The following is a 13,207-nucleotide window of genomic DNA, read 5'->3' as shown; positions in this document are numbered from 1 at the left end:
GAAGTCTATTTCTGTAGCCTTGAACAAAATGCAGGGAAATAGCTGTTTTATTGCTGACGCTGTTGAAACAGAGTGAGATCTTAAGAAGAGAAATATGCAATGACAGAGTTAAATCACAAGCATTAAAAAAAATGAATGGGACAAGCACTATCTCCAGCTCATTTTCTTGCAGATATTCTCAATACTCAGTATCAGGGTCAAACCTTAACTGCTGAAGAAGAGGAATTGGCTATGACATCAACATCCAGAAATCATCTCTCCATAATGCCAACTATAATAAACTTCAGAGCTAAGGGTGAACCATTCAAGAAATATGTTTGCTGATGATGTTTTAAAGAAAGACATACCAGTGAACTGGTGGAAGTCACTTAAGCACTTAGATTCAGAGACTGTTGAAGTGAATCTCACTTAACAGCAGTAGCTTCTTCTGCCAGCGTAGAAAGAATATTTTCTTCCTTTGGACTAATTCATTCCAAATTGAGAAATCATTTGGGACCTGAAAAAGCAGGAAAGCTTGTTTTTCTTTTCCAGATCATGAACAAACAGGAACATGAAAATGAAGCTGAAGATGACTGAGTTAGCTGCAGAAACTAATATTTTAAGTTTCTCATGTTGACCTGGCTGACAGTAATTTTTTTTAATGTTTCATTTAACTATTTTAGTTGAGATGTTTTTGTTAAAATTGTTTATTTTAAAAAACTTGAATGTTTAACTAAATTCAGAAATTCATATGCTTGTTCTGTTAAAATATTATATGTTTGCTGTTGAAGAAAAAAATCCAGAATACATGACGTTGTTTTAGTTAAATAAAACAATTTAAATGTCTGTCTGGTGATGTTTTCCTCCTAATACAGCATGGCAAGAAAATCCTCCAAATAGTAATGATTAACCTGTTGAATTGGATATAGTTCACTTCTCAATGACTTTGTAAATATCTGCTTCAATTACCTTTGGTAAATGAAATAACCAAACATTCACTTTCTGATATAGTTGTAAAACTAATCTGAAAACTTTTTAAAATAAATCGCTTTAAAAATGTATAGCGTGTACCTTCTAAAAATGAAACCTACATCTATCTCTGAGTTGTGACGAATATGTATTAAGGTTATAACAACCAACAAGAATGCATTTATGTAGAAATCCATGATTAAAGAGAGTCTTCCTGACTAGTGATTTAAATCATGATTTAAATGAATTTGATTTAAATCAAATACACCCTGGAGTGTATTTATCTTACTTGTGGATCTTCTTGGATTTGATGTTTGAGAAGGTGAATGCAGTGCCACCAGCCTTGTCCTGTCTGTGATAGGCCAAGAAGCTGAAGGGTGGAGTGAGAGGAAGAAAATGTGGGCTAACAGAGCTTGAAGTGTCATCAGGCAAGGTCTCTGATGTAAGCTCTGTTGGGTGCTTCCTCTCTGAAGAGGTCATACATTGCTTGTTGGCAACACACCTTGCATTGATTAGCATCAATGTTAATTCAGGTTGTTTTCTGTTACTGTCTTGGGGCCTGTACAGTGGATAGATAATAGGTTTCTGTTTTCTTTTCTATGCTGTTTCCTTAGACAGTTCCTCTCAATTTGGTCTGTGAAATGTAAAATAGTGCATTGTCATGGCATGATCCGACTGGAGGAAAGGTTGGCTGGTTCACAGAATCTCAGGGCAAGACGCGTCTTGGATCCCTTTTGGCACTGTAACCTGATTGAGTCTTGAGACTGCACAGAGCTGGAGAAGTCTGTTTCTGGAGTAGTGATGGATGTGCTGGAAACATGGTGGAACACCACCACCACTCTGTAGGGTCAAGTCCAAGGAAGGGATGAGGGGAGGGAATCAGCATCAGGCATTCATTTATTTAAGATAAGCTAGTGTGTTGTCATAACACTGTTGGTGCCTGTACTGGCTTTGTGGGGGAGAGAGGAATGGAAATAAGAGTTAGAGCTGTAACTATTTTTCTGACCAGACGATGGCAGCAAAGGCTGGAGGAGCAGAGCGGAGACTCAAGGCTCATTCCCAGAAGCAAGATAATCGTTTGGGAGCCTCATTCCTGGCCATGTTCCTGTATTGGAGGGAGATCTGGGAGAGGAGTCATAGCCTCACCTTCACATTTTAGAAACATCAAATTTTTCAGAATGAAACAGTGGCTCCTGCCCTACTACTGTGTTAGGGTGACCAGATGTCCCGATTTTATAGGGACAGTCCTGATTTTTGGGTCTTTTTCTTATATAGGCTCCTATTACCCCACCCCCACCCCGTCCCAATTTTTCACACTTGCTGTCTGGTCACCCTATGCTGTGTCCACTATGGAATGAAGGGAGGGGGGAGAGGGAGGCAGAGAAAGGCCAGAAGAACAGGGACCTAGCCCACTTTAATTTCCTGACATCAATTCAGAGCTTTACACAAACATTAAGCTAACTTATGAAAAATGTGGGATGTCCAAATCAGTTAAGTCAATCTTAAAAACTTATCACTATAGAAATAATCAGTTTAGGGAATGAGTCAAAAGAAAAGCAAAGAAGGAAGCAACTACTAGTATTCAACAAAATTCTATCCTTTTTGCTGAAGCAGGAGGATAAAAAAAAGCCATCTGAACAGTCATAAAAATCGACATTGCCTCAAAATTTAGATGTTGAAAATATGCATCATGAACAGGCTTGCTTCAAGGTCCAGCGTTACAGAAAGAATGGATTTCCTAGGGTTTACTAATTTTCTGTGGAGGATTATTAAAGAGGAAGCTCCATTCCCATATTTTGAGATAGAAGAAATTGAAGGAGAGCTATCTAATCTGTTCTGCGCCCTTTTTGCTTTTTTCTGATCCTATATGACCTCCCAGGCATCCTGCATTTTAGTAATGATGAACAAGTCACTATACAGCTTGTTAAGAGAGGGAAGAAAGGAACAAGGACTCTCTTAGCTGTAAGCTCTGGAAACCAGTATTGGAGTTTTCCCCCCCCCGATTTTCTCTGAGAAATGGCTAAAGTATCTTAGGTTCTTCTAACAGGAGGAAATCTTAAAACAGATTAGGGAACAAAACTTGTATAACAGGACTCCTTTAGACACAAGGAGATGAAACAGACCAACTTGAAAATAATGTTTGGGTTCCTACTGATTCATCTCAAGGGAAGGCAGGTAAAAGGCTGCTGGCACCTAGAAACCAAAGTGATGGGTGTCTTATAAATGCTCATGGAGAGTTAAAACCTAGAACTAGATTATCTATGCATATTTTCAGTGAACTATAGGAAACATCAGAAGTCATTCATCTTATGTTGGGTCTCTCTACAACTAAAAGACAGAGGGTTGATTTGAAGGGAATAACTCTTCATATACTGATTAGCTAAGTATTGTCAGTTTGCTCTGAAAGTATCAAAAAAAAAGCCCATCTATTTTCTGAAAATGCTACCAGTTCTGAAAACCTCACCTCCGAAACAGCTATCTCCAAAACACATTCATTTTAAAAGTCAGTAACTGTGCTAGTGTGCTATAGATAAGTGATTAAGCCTCATATCAATTAATATTAAAGTTACAACTGTACAGTACAGCAGGAACAGAAACAGAATGGAAATCCATCAGATTATATACGCAAAAAGAACAGGAGTACTTGTGGCACCTTAGAGACTAACAAATTTATTACAGCATAAGCTTTTGTGGACTACAGCCCAATCAGATTATATAAAAGCCTAAACCTCTAAATCTGCAACTCTGATTGGCATCACCTGTCCAACAGGACTAAAGTAGGGTAGAGTGAAGATGCAAGGTGTAACTAATTTTTTATGCAGGTTTTCAGTATTGCTGCCAGTAAAAATATTGTTTTTACATTTTGTACATTGTATTTGTTCTAAATTTGAAACAAATCAGACTCATCCATCTAATAGGATTCTTCTGCAATCTTAAATGGAAAGTGGGTAAATAGACTGGACACACTGCCATTCCAAAGTATAAATGGTGTATATAAAATTATTACAGTCCTGTGCAAGTAATTTTCTATTCAGCAAAATGTACTGAAAAGTATTTTAGCAAAAGTCTAACTGTAGAGGGTAACTATATACATAATATGTTACCTTCTTTTGACCAATTCAGGTCAATTTTGAATACTGGATAGTCAAATTAATAGTAATGTACATGGATTTTGTTCACAATTCTATCAGTGTCAGTTTTACACTTTCACATCACGGGATTTTGCAGCAGTAGGTTGTGGAGAAAACTAAGAAACAGATCCTCAGCTGGTATAAACTGGCATAGCTCCACTAAAGTCAGTGAAGCTACGCACATTTACACCACTTGAAGATCTGATCCTAAATCATGAGAAGATGGCAGTTCTACTTTTTATTAAAACAGATTAAAAAATAGAAGTTTTGTGCCTTTCATAGCATTATTTCTATTCAGATTTATCAGTGTTGTGTGGTAAATGAAACTTAATTTTGGCACATCAAATGTTTTTAAGTTATGCTGTTTAAAACAGATACTGAATGCGGTCAATGTGCCATTCCCAGGTGACAAAACTTACCTGTATCACCAAATACAATTTTATTTCAAATTTAGGTACAACCTTTTGCTTCTACAAATATATTTACAAAATATCAATAGAGTGTGAGGCATCTAGAACAAAGTTAATTGGATTACAGGTGTTAGTTGAGCCAGAGATCATTTTCTTTCAACTAAAGAGAAAGTCTTGTTCATTTCAAAACTGACAGGATTTACAGCCTTCAGAACAGAGCTGAACTGCAAGAGTGCACTACTAAGTACAAAAAAAATATGTCTGGACATGAAATTATCTTCCATTAAAAATCAGAGTGCAATATCTATATTTAAACAACTTTATTAACATAGTCAAGCAGTGATTAACATTCACATCTATTATGTCACATCATACAAATGTAAATACAAAATTACTACAGTACAATATATATTCTCTGCATGATCCAAAATATTTGGTGGCCCCAAAAACTCTTTAAAATTCAGCAGCTTATCAAAAATTAAAACCATATTCTATTTAAAATGAAGTTCTATTAGCACAGAGGCAGACTTCAAGAAATATCACTCAATTTAGTACAGCTTGAGAAGTTGCAGGAGGATATGTTTGAAGGAAACATTCTAACATGGCAGGTACAGGAAACATCAGATTTAAAGCTTTCAAGCAAAACTCATACAACCTAAGTTGTCAGCAGAAAGATCCAGTCATTTTGCTAATTCTAAATTATTTTGTTCACTGCATCCAATCTTAACAGTTTTATAACTGTTTAGGTATTAAGTCATTTACAACATATTCACCTATTTTTCCTTGTGAGATAAGGTACTATTAACAGAAAATTTCTACAACCAAATAAACCTGATTACACAGTGTTGTGTCCAATCATTGCCCCCATGAAAGTCACCCAGGCTCTCTCAGGTTTGTTGCTCACCCATAGAAAGATATTTAAGTACCTCAAAGCATCAACTTACAGAAAAGGGATACTACACTGTAAGCCTTGAACTTGCTTGGAAAGTAGATTTGTTTAAAAGTACACTGTCCAACAAAGCATGGGACTTAACCTTATTATACATCCATTTTAACTTCCCCTCGCATGAATACATTCAGATTTATAAGTATCTTTATTATTTTAGCACAATACACATTGGAAAGGCAAGTCAAAATGTACTTATTACAGTTTTCATTTAGAATAACCTAAAACTGATTTAGCTCCAACAATAAGTGCAAAAAGCAAGAACCATCTATAGACAGCGTTTTTGTACTGGAGGAGGATGTCTAGTAACCTGACACATGTAAGTCATATTAAAGAATATACATATGAAACCTACAACTAGTGTATCAAACTTGTACCCAAGATTAGGTATTGCCAATAACATGTAATGAATATGTAAGCAAACTGCTGTATGCAAACTACATCAGTGTCTAACTTACATTACTGCATGTTGTTAAGTGGTTTACAGCAGCAGTTTCATTATAGATCTGAATCTTTACCTAAAGCTACAGTAAAACAAAGTAAAATAGTCTGTAGACCCTATACAGTATTTTAAAGGTCCATCACCTTACGTGAAAAAAATATTGAGAAGCAGTTAATGCCAAGTTATAACTTTAATAATATTTGAAACAAAAAAACTTCCTATGCAATGCTTTATTTAAAGCACTATTTATGAAGTATTTTAGTTGCTGTTATGCATGGATGCAGTCTTCTCCAAGGAAGATTGTTTTGCACCTTTATCTGTTAATACATTCAATATGAATAAAATAGGTGACTGATGTGAAGCAAAAATCATTTTTGTCCCATAGCAGGTTAATTTAGATTGTAAGCGTTTAAGACATATATGAAAATACATATATGAAATACATAAACTGATATAATTGAGACTGTTTTATACATATGTTGTGAACAAAAGGGTACAAGAGTATTCACCTGAGATAAAACTAGTATCTGAATATTTCATGTCGGAGTAGCAATGAGTTTCAGTTGAGGAAAGCCACTTAAAAATTTAGAATATATATTTGATTATATTATACATATATGCAGCCTAAGTAATTCAGATCAATGCTAAAGGAAGTCTTAACAAAAAATCACAGTGCATGTCAAGATTGTTTAGTACAAAATTTATGCTACTTAAATTTTAAAAATCATAATGGCTATAAATTTTAAACCCGTTCTTTTAAAAGTGATCTCTTGGGTACAACCTCTAATAAGTAGCAATAAACTGAAACATAAGAATTAGCTTATTACAATTTTAATTATGTACAAACTGATTTAGAAAATAATCAAGCTTCAAAAAAATTTACAAAATTGATCATTTTGCTTACATTGCCTGAAGTCATGAAGTAGTCTACAATTTTTTTTTTTTTTTTTAATGAAAAAAGACTTGTTTTCTGAATGTATAAATGAAAAACTGTGGTACTGAACTTTAAGACTAATATAACTGCTATTTAGAACTGCCAAAAAGGTGCATTTAAAAATTTAAATACACTTTCTGTTACCAACTTAGGTTGATCAGCAGCTTTTGTTCACTGTTAGAATCCTTCAAAAAGGGAAACTCAAACAGGAAAAACAAGGCATATAAAAACAGTAAACACTGACCTCCTGAGGTTCCTACAACAAAATATTCAAGTAGAAAATCTACATTATCACTTAGCAGCGGCTATTTCTGTAGTTTAGCACACTAACAGCACTTTATTCAGTGTGTAAGGAGCAGATGAAGTAAGCCGTGCTTTTAGCATGCCAAGAGGCAGAAACACTGGAATGTAACAAAGACAAACGCACAATTCTACTGGTATAAACATTCAGTCGACATTCAAAAACTGGCAAAACTACACCACAAGAATTAAGATGCTTTATATATATCCCATGATGCAACAATTTGAATTACAATGGTTAATGCTGAATCAGAACTTTTCTTACCTCAAGTTATAACCTAAATGTCTTCTGCAAATCCCTGTACTATTATGCATTAGGAATATGGTTTAATTTGCTTTAAAATATACCAGTGGACCTATTAAAGTACTATGATTATGGCAGTATTGTTTAATTTTGCATTGTTTTGATTATATTCCTTACTGCTATACCAGATCAGTTCACATCTGTAAACAGTCACACGTTTATAGATACAGATTTAAAATACACACATAAAAGTGGATATGATGGGCTAATCTGACTGATTTTTCCTCCAGTTAGAGGTTGCTGCAATTGTTAGAGCTAAATTTAAATAAAGTCCAAACAACACTGCACTATAAAGTACGTTTTATATTGTATACAAAATTTTAATCTGGAAAAGCTATAGTTTTTTTCCTGAAACTGTTGCCAAATGTTTAACCTATACAAGAAATTAAAATATATTTGAGTCTAAGACAAGATCCTACCTTACTACATTTTAATAGTAATGTGTCGGACATATTTTTAGTCAAAGAAACCTATTACCCACTCACTTTATAATTATTAGCCAAGAAGGAAGATTTGTAGTTTCTAACAAAGCAATTGAATTTGAAAGCAAATCATCACATGCAGTTCTGATTAAACAAAATGAGTAAGTATCATGTACTAGCATTACTGAATTTAGTCAGTATATGTCAAAACTATCTTCAAACAAGATAATCTATAATTTTAAAAGCCAAAAAAAGGAATGTGTAAAACTTGTGCATGCTACCATGCATTAAAAAAACCTCTTTAAACAGCATTTATCACACATCTCAAACTTCAGTGCAATGGCTAAATTATTCAAACATTCTTAAAGAATAGAACCATGCAAAGAAGATTAAGTTCTTACAAAAACTGTTATCCAGTATTCATTCTGCAATGCAACGGAAGAAACTAAAACTATAAAAAGGCTGCTATGGCTTAATTTTGTTTTATAGATTAATTACGCAGCACTTGAAAAATGGAAAGGTGTGGCTTCACCTCTGACCAGCAGAGTTAAAATCTCTCCATTTTCCTTTATCATCATGGGATACTCTTTAGGCAATCTAAATTAATAAAGACTTGCACTTTCAGATGGACACAAGATCAAGTGTACCAGTTAGGTTTTCACATTCACAGTACATAAGAAAATACACATGGAAGGAAAAGTAAACGGTTAACTTAACAAGGATTTATTCACAGGAATACACGTAAGTAGAGAAAAACAACAGAAAAGCCAAACAAATGAAATGAAGAGGATCCAAACCAACTTTCACTCTGTAGCTTTTAAACTTGCACCCTTGTGCACTTAACTACGACACAAAGGGCCACCATCATGCGCCGATACAGTGTAGATACCCTGCCTTACATCCATTAACTTAAACATCTCTTAAAGATCATGCTTTGAACAAAAAAGAAAGCATAGAAGGTAATATGTTGAGTGGGAATAAACAATGAAATATAGCAGTCATGTCATCAACTTCTACAATTGTCTTTACGTGCCAACTAACATTTATGCAGCCTTTAACAGGTCTTACCATGTAACTCATTTTTAGAAGTTCTGATAAAATCACTAGTAGTATATAACCATGCAGAAAGCACATCACACTGACAGCACAGAGGCAAATATTTTGCACAGCTATATCAGCTTTCCACATTGTGCCGGTTACACACAATACAATATCAATCTTATTCTTAACAGATCCTAAAAAGATATTTCAAGGCCTAATTGTAAACTACAGTACTTTATATCTATATTCTTAATAAAAATAAAATCCACAGAATCTTTAAAAAAAGGATTTTTAAATGCAGGGCTATATTAAATTGGTAAACTGCAACACAAAACTGGCGCAACATAAGTAAAAGTATACCAATCTCACTCTATGTGATGCAAGCATGCTACTTTCCCACTAATTTAAATTACTTCTGATCACTATGAGTCAGAATGCATGCCTGAACCTTAAACTGCATGTTAAGAATAATGCCTTACTCTAGAAATTAAATCTAATGAAGTACAACCATCAAATCATATCCACTAAAGTTTTTAATATAAAATTAAGATGTCAATCTTTCCTTTGAAATGCCCCTCCCCCCACCCAAAAAAATGAAAGGAGTGACTCATTTGGCATCTTGCAAGTTGCTTCATTTTGTTAAAGTTAACCTTTATTACTTTATTATGGGGTTTCTATATTGTACACTGCAGGTGCCAGTTCCTAATACAGGTAGCAAGCTGCATTTTAACTGTACTAACTTCATTTGTGTAGTTCTTCATTAACATGCAAATACCTAGGAATCCCATGAAGCAGGATGAAATAATGAGAAAACCCTTACTTAAACAGTCAAAGGATTTTTGTAAACCCCCACCCCCATTCTTAGGTTTCCTTTATTGTGCGCGAAATAGTTTTCCTTTTTACGTATCCCTATGGTTCAATTATATGGTTCTTGTTTTGGTACAATTCCCCATAATATTGCAGAATGTGCTGTTTTGTGAATAGATTCTCTTTTTTGCTTCTTCACATCCAGTGCAGAGTTGTAATAGGAGACATATTTTCACCCACAAAGGCTCCAGATGTTAAAACGTTTCCCAACATCGACTTAATACAGTGACGGCAACACCTCCCTCCCGCCCCTCCCAGTAGGCTTGGGATTGTACTGTATTCCCTACTGGTTTACCCTTCCCCCCAGTAAAGGGTAACATTTTCCCTGGGTGCAGAGGCTCCCTCATAGTCTCCTAGACTGAAGGACCTGTAAAAAGAGAAAAATAGCACAATTAGCACAATTAGAAACAGGTTTAAATTTACTAAGCTATGCAGGGTCAAAAATAAACATTTTTATGGTAAACAACTTACACTATTTTTTGTTAAAATAGATACACCATTCAGATTCTCTTTAACAGCCTTTAAAAAAACAGTATCAATCTCTTCTCATTTATACACCTTTTGTTCTAAGTCAGGAAAACAACAAATCTTCCTGCCTTAAAAAAAATACACTAACTTGTCCACTCTTATATGGTAAGCTTAATTTTGAACAATTTTCACCAGCACTGATATTTTCAGAATAAAAAAATAAAAACGTATCAAGTATGTAACAAATTCTACTTTAGCAAGACAAACCCATTAAACTTATGTCAATATAGAACTCACTTCACATGTAATGTGGATAAAACAATACTTATGAAAGTTTTCCAAAATCACAATGCAGAAATCATGAATTAATACTACAACGGGTCGGCAACCTTCCAGAAATGGTGTGCAGAGTCTTCATTTATTCACTCTAATTTAAGATTTTGTGTGCCAGTAATACAGTTTAACGTTTTTAGAAGGTCTCTTTCTAGAAGTCTATAACATATAACTAAACTATTGTTGTATATAAAGTAAACAAGCTTTTTAAAATGTTTAAGAGGCTTCATTTAAAATTAAATTAAAATGCAGAGCCCCCCGGACCAGTGGCACTGAAAATCAGCTCACGTGCCGCCTTTGGCATGCGTACCATAGGTTGCCTACCCCTGTATTACAACATAGTTTTCCCACAAGACAACACAGATCCATTATTACCGAGATTTAAATATTCCATAACAAAATTCAACCAAGTATGAAACTATATTGAATATACTTTGATACTGTCCACTCAATTGAAACAGGGAATCAATTCTATTTCTCAAACTACTTCTTGGAGTGCATCACATCTGGTAGTTCCAAAAAAAATATTTTCACTTGTAAACTGATCAGATTTTCAAAGAAGTCATTTAGATGACAAGTACTGAACCTCTTAATGATATTTTTAAATCACTTTTCATATTGTAACAGCCTGAAATAGATTTGCTTCTGACTGTCCAGGAACATACTGATGGTTTGAGTTCACGAATAAAAAAAATTCCCTATAGTACCTCCACACTCACTTTAGACTCTAAGGTTGGAGGACCAAAATTTGCAGGACCATTTAAACAGCGCCGATAGAGGAACGGATTTCTTCTTTTATTCCTCACAAAAATTAGTCACATTAAAAGAATACTGAGTTCATCACTTTGTCATGAAATGTTAAGGTTGACTATGCAACCTTAATTTTGCCCCATCATATATGTTTTACAATTCTCCCCTCCCAGCTACCCCAATGTATGCTCTCTACACACACTCCACTTGAAAGCTTATTATGTTTACTTTAAGATGAGGGATGATGTGGAGATGTCAAGTGGCGTCGTTACCATAGAAACAGTGACACCAACACATTAAAATGACCACTTTGAAATATCTGCATTTGTTTCTGTTACTGGAATGACTATACATTATTTCAAGACCTAAAATTGGATTTCTTTCTGATCCCAAAGCATCGCAAAAACCTAAAAGGTAAAACAAAGTTTGACAATAAATTTGTACAGGTATCATTGAAATGTAATGGCACCGGTGCCATTTCTAGTCAACATGATCTTGTTCATCAAGATTCCTGTCACGTGAACGTGGGTTACCAGAGTCTTCATTCCTTTGGCATGTACACAGTTCTGTTCAGGGAAGCTTGTTCTGACTACAGATATTTGATTTTGCAGTGACCCCTACTAGTACAGGCACAAATAAGGTCTCGTAGAAGCTCAGATACCACTGGGCCCTTGAAGAATACAGGAAGCAGTTTATCATCCACATTTTTCCATGCATGCCATAAGGATTGCCCAACATCTGATTTATCTATGTGCAAAGACCTTCAAATCTATTTGCTAAGCTGTTTTTTTGACAGGCTCTTCAAAACTGTCCTCACATGGTGGGAGGTTGGCCAGGGACTTCTTTTTTGATGGCTAGATTGAGGCACAACTAATTCAGGTTTCTGAGAGTTTCCTTCTCTCTCTCGCTCTGGTCATCCAGCACTGCTATGACTTCCTTGGTGCAGAAATTGCATTACACTACCCCAATGGGTCAAGAGCTCTGAAGCTCCCTTTGTTTTGACAATATTTAACAGATTTTTCTACCCCAATACAAGATAGGGATGGGACAGAGTCACCTCCTCTTACTTCCGTCTGTACAAGAATTGTTACAGAAGTCAGAAATGAGTGTGTCACAAATACACACAAGTACTTGTCAGTTGTGCTGGTAATGGTGCCTGTTTCAATCTACGTTACCTGTGTGTTCCAATTTTGGAAAGTAGCGAACAGCAAGGGCCAAAACATCTGTATCAGGTGACCTAATCACCATGTTACCTTTGACACAAAAGCCATACTAGCACATATAGATGCAGAAGCATCCTTGTGTCCGCTTCCTCTTGAATGATGTACATGTCTTGAACTTCAACACCTCTGTTGGTGATGGACTTTGCTACTTCAAGGGAAAAGACTCCAGCAAGAAGGAGCATTTGTGCTGGGTGTGCTCCCACACTTACATGGACTTTAAACCATATACTCACAGAAAAATTTATCCAGTGCCTGCTTGTTGGATGCTACATTTAGAAACTTTTCATGGAGGCACAGGACATCCCCTCATAGATCCTGCCTGGTGCTGTTTTTCTGCAGTTTGTACAGAGTTAATGTCATACATGTCAAAAGACTTTGATTACAGAATTAGCTTTGTCAAATCTTTTTAGGATCTGCTTCAAGTACTCAACAGCCAATTCATCGAATGCTTGGAATTTGTCTCCAGCCATCATTTGTATGACAGCCATGACATCTGATGTACACTGTGGTTTCTTTGTTGCATGCTCTTAGCTCAGGTTTGTCTGTTTTTCTCATTGTCCCATCAACAGAGAAGATGGACTCAGGCACAGGTCTAAGAACAATTGCCACTGAAACATCTCTGTATCATGCTAAGTTCAGGGCTCTGCAGAAAACAATTCCTGGACTGATAGCTACTGTGACTGTCCTT

At 35.4% G+C, this 13,207-nt stretch overlaps 1 protein-coding gene across 6 annotated transcripts in view; it reads right to left on the bottom strand.

The window, feature by feature from the left end:
- Positions 1-4,794: 4,794 nt before the first annotated feature.
- The window catches only part of TNPO1 (transportin 1), a 162,107-nt gene continuing 153,694 nt past the window's right edge, over positions 4,795-13,207 (bottom strand). For all 6 annotated transcript variants that reach the window (XM_054031249.1, XM_054031247.1, XM_054031252.1 and 3 more), the window contains one exon: positions 4,795-10,112. The gene's annotated coding sequence lies outside the window, so the exon portion shown is untranslated. The remainder of the gene's footprint in view (positions 10,113-13,207) is intronic.

The sequence above is a fragment of the Malaclemys terrapin genome, chromosome 6, assembly GCF_027887155.1.
Source record: "Malaclemys terrapin pileata isolate rMalTer1 chromosome 6, rMalTer1.hap1, whole genome shotgun sequence".
Lineage (NCBI taxonomy): Eukaryota > Metazoa > Chordata > Testudines > Emydidae > Malaclemys > Malaclemys terrapin.
The sequence above is the reverse complement of the archived record's forward strand: the minus strand, read 5'-3'. Positions and strand labels throughout refer to the sequence as shown.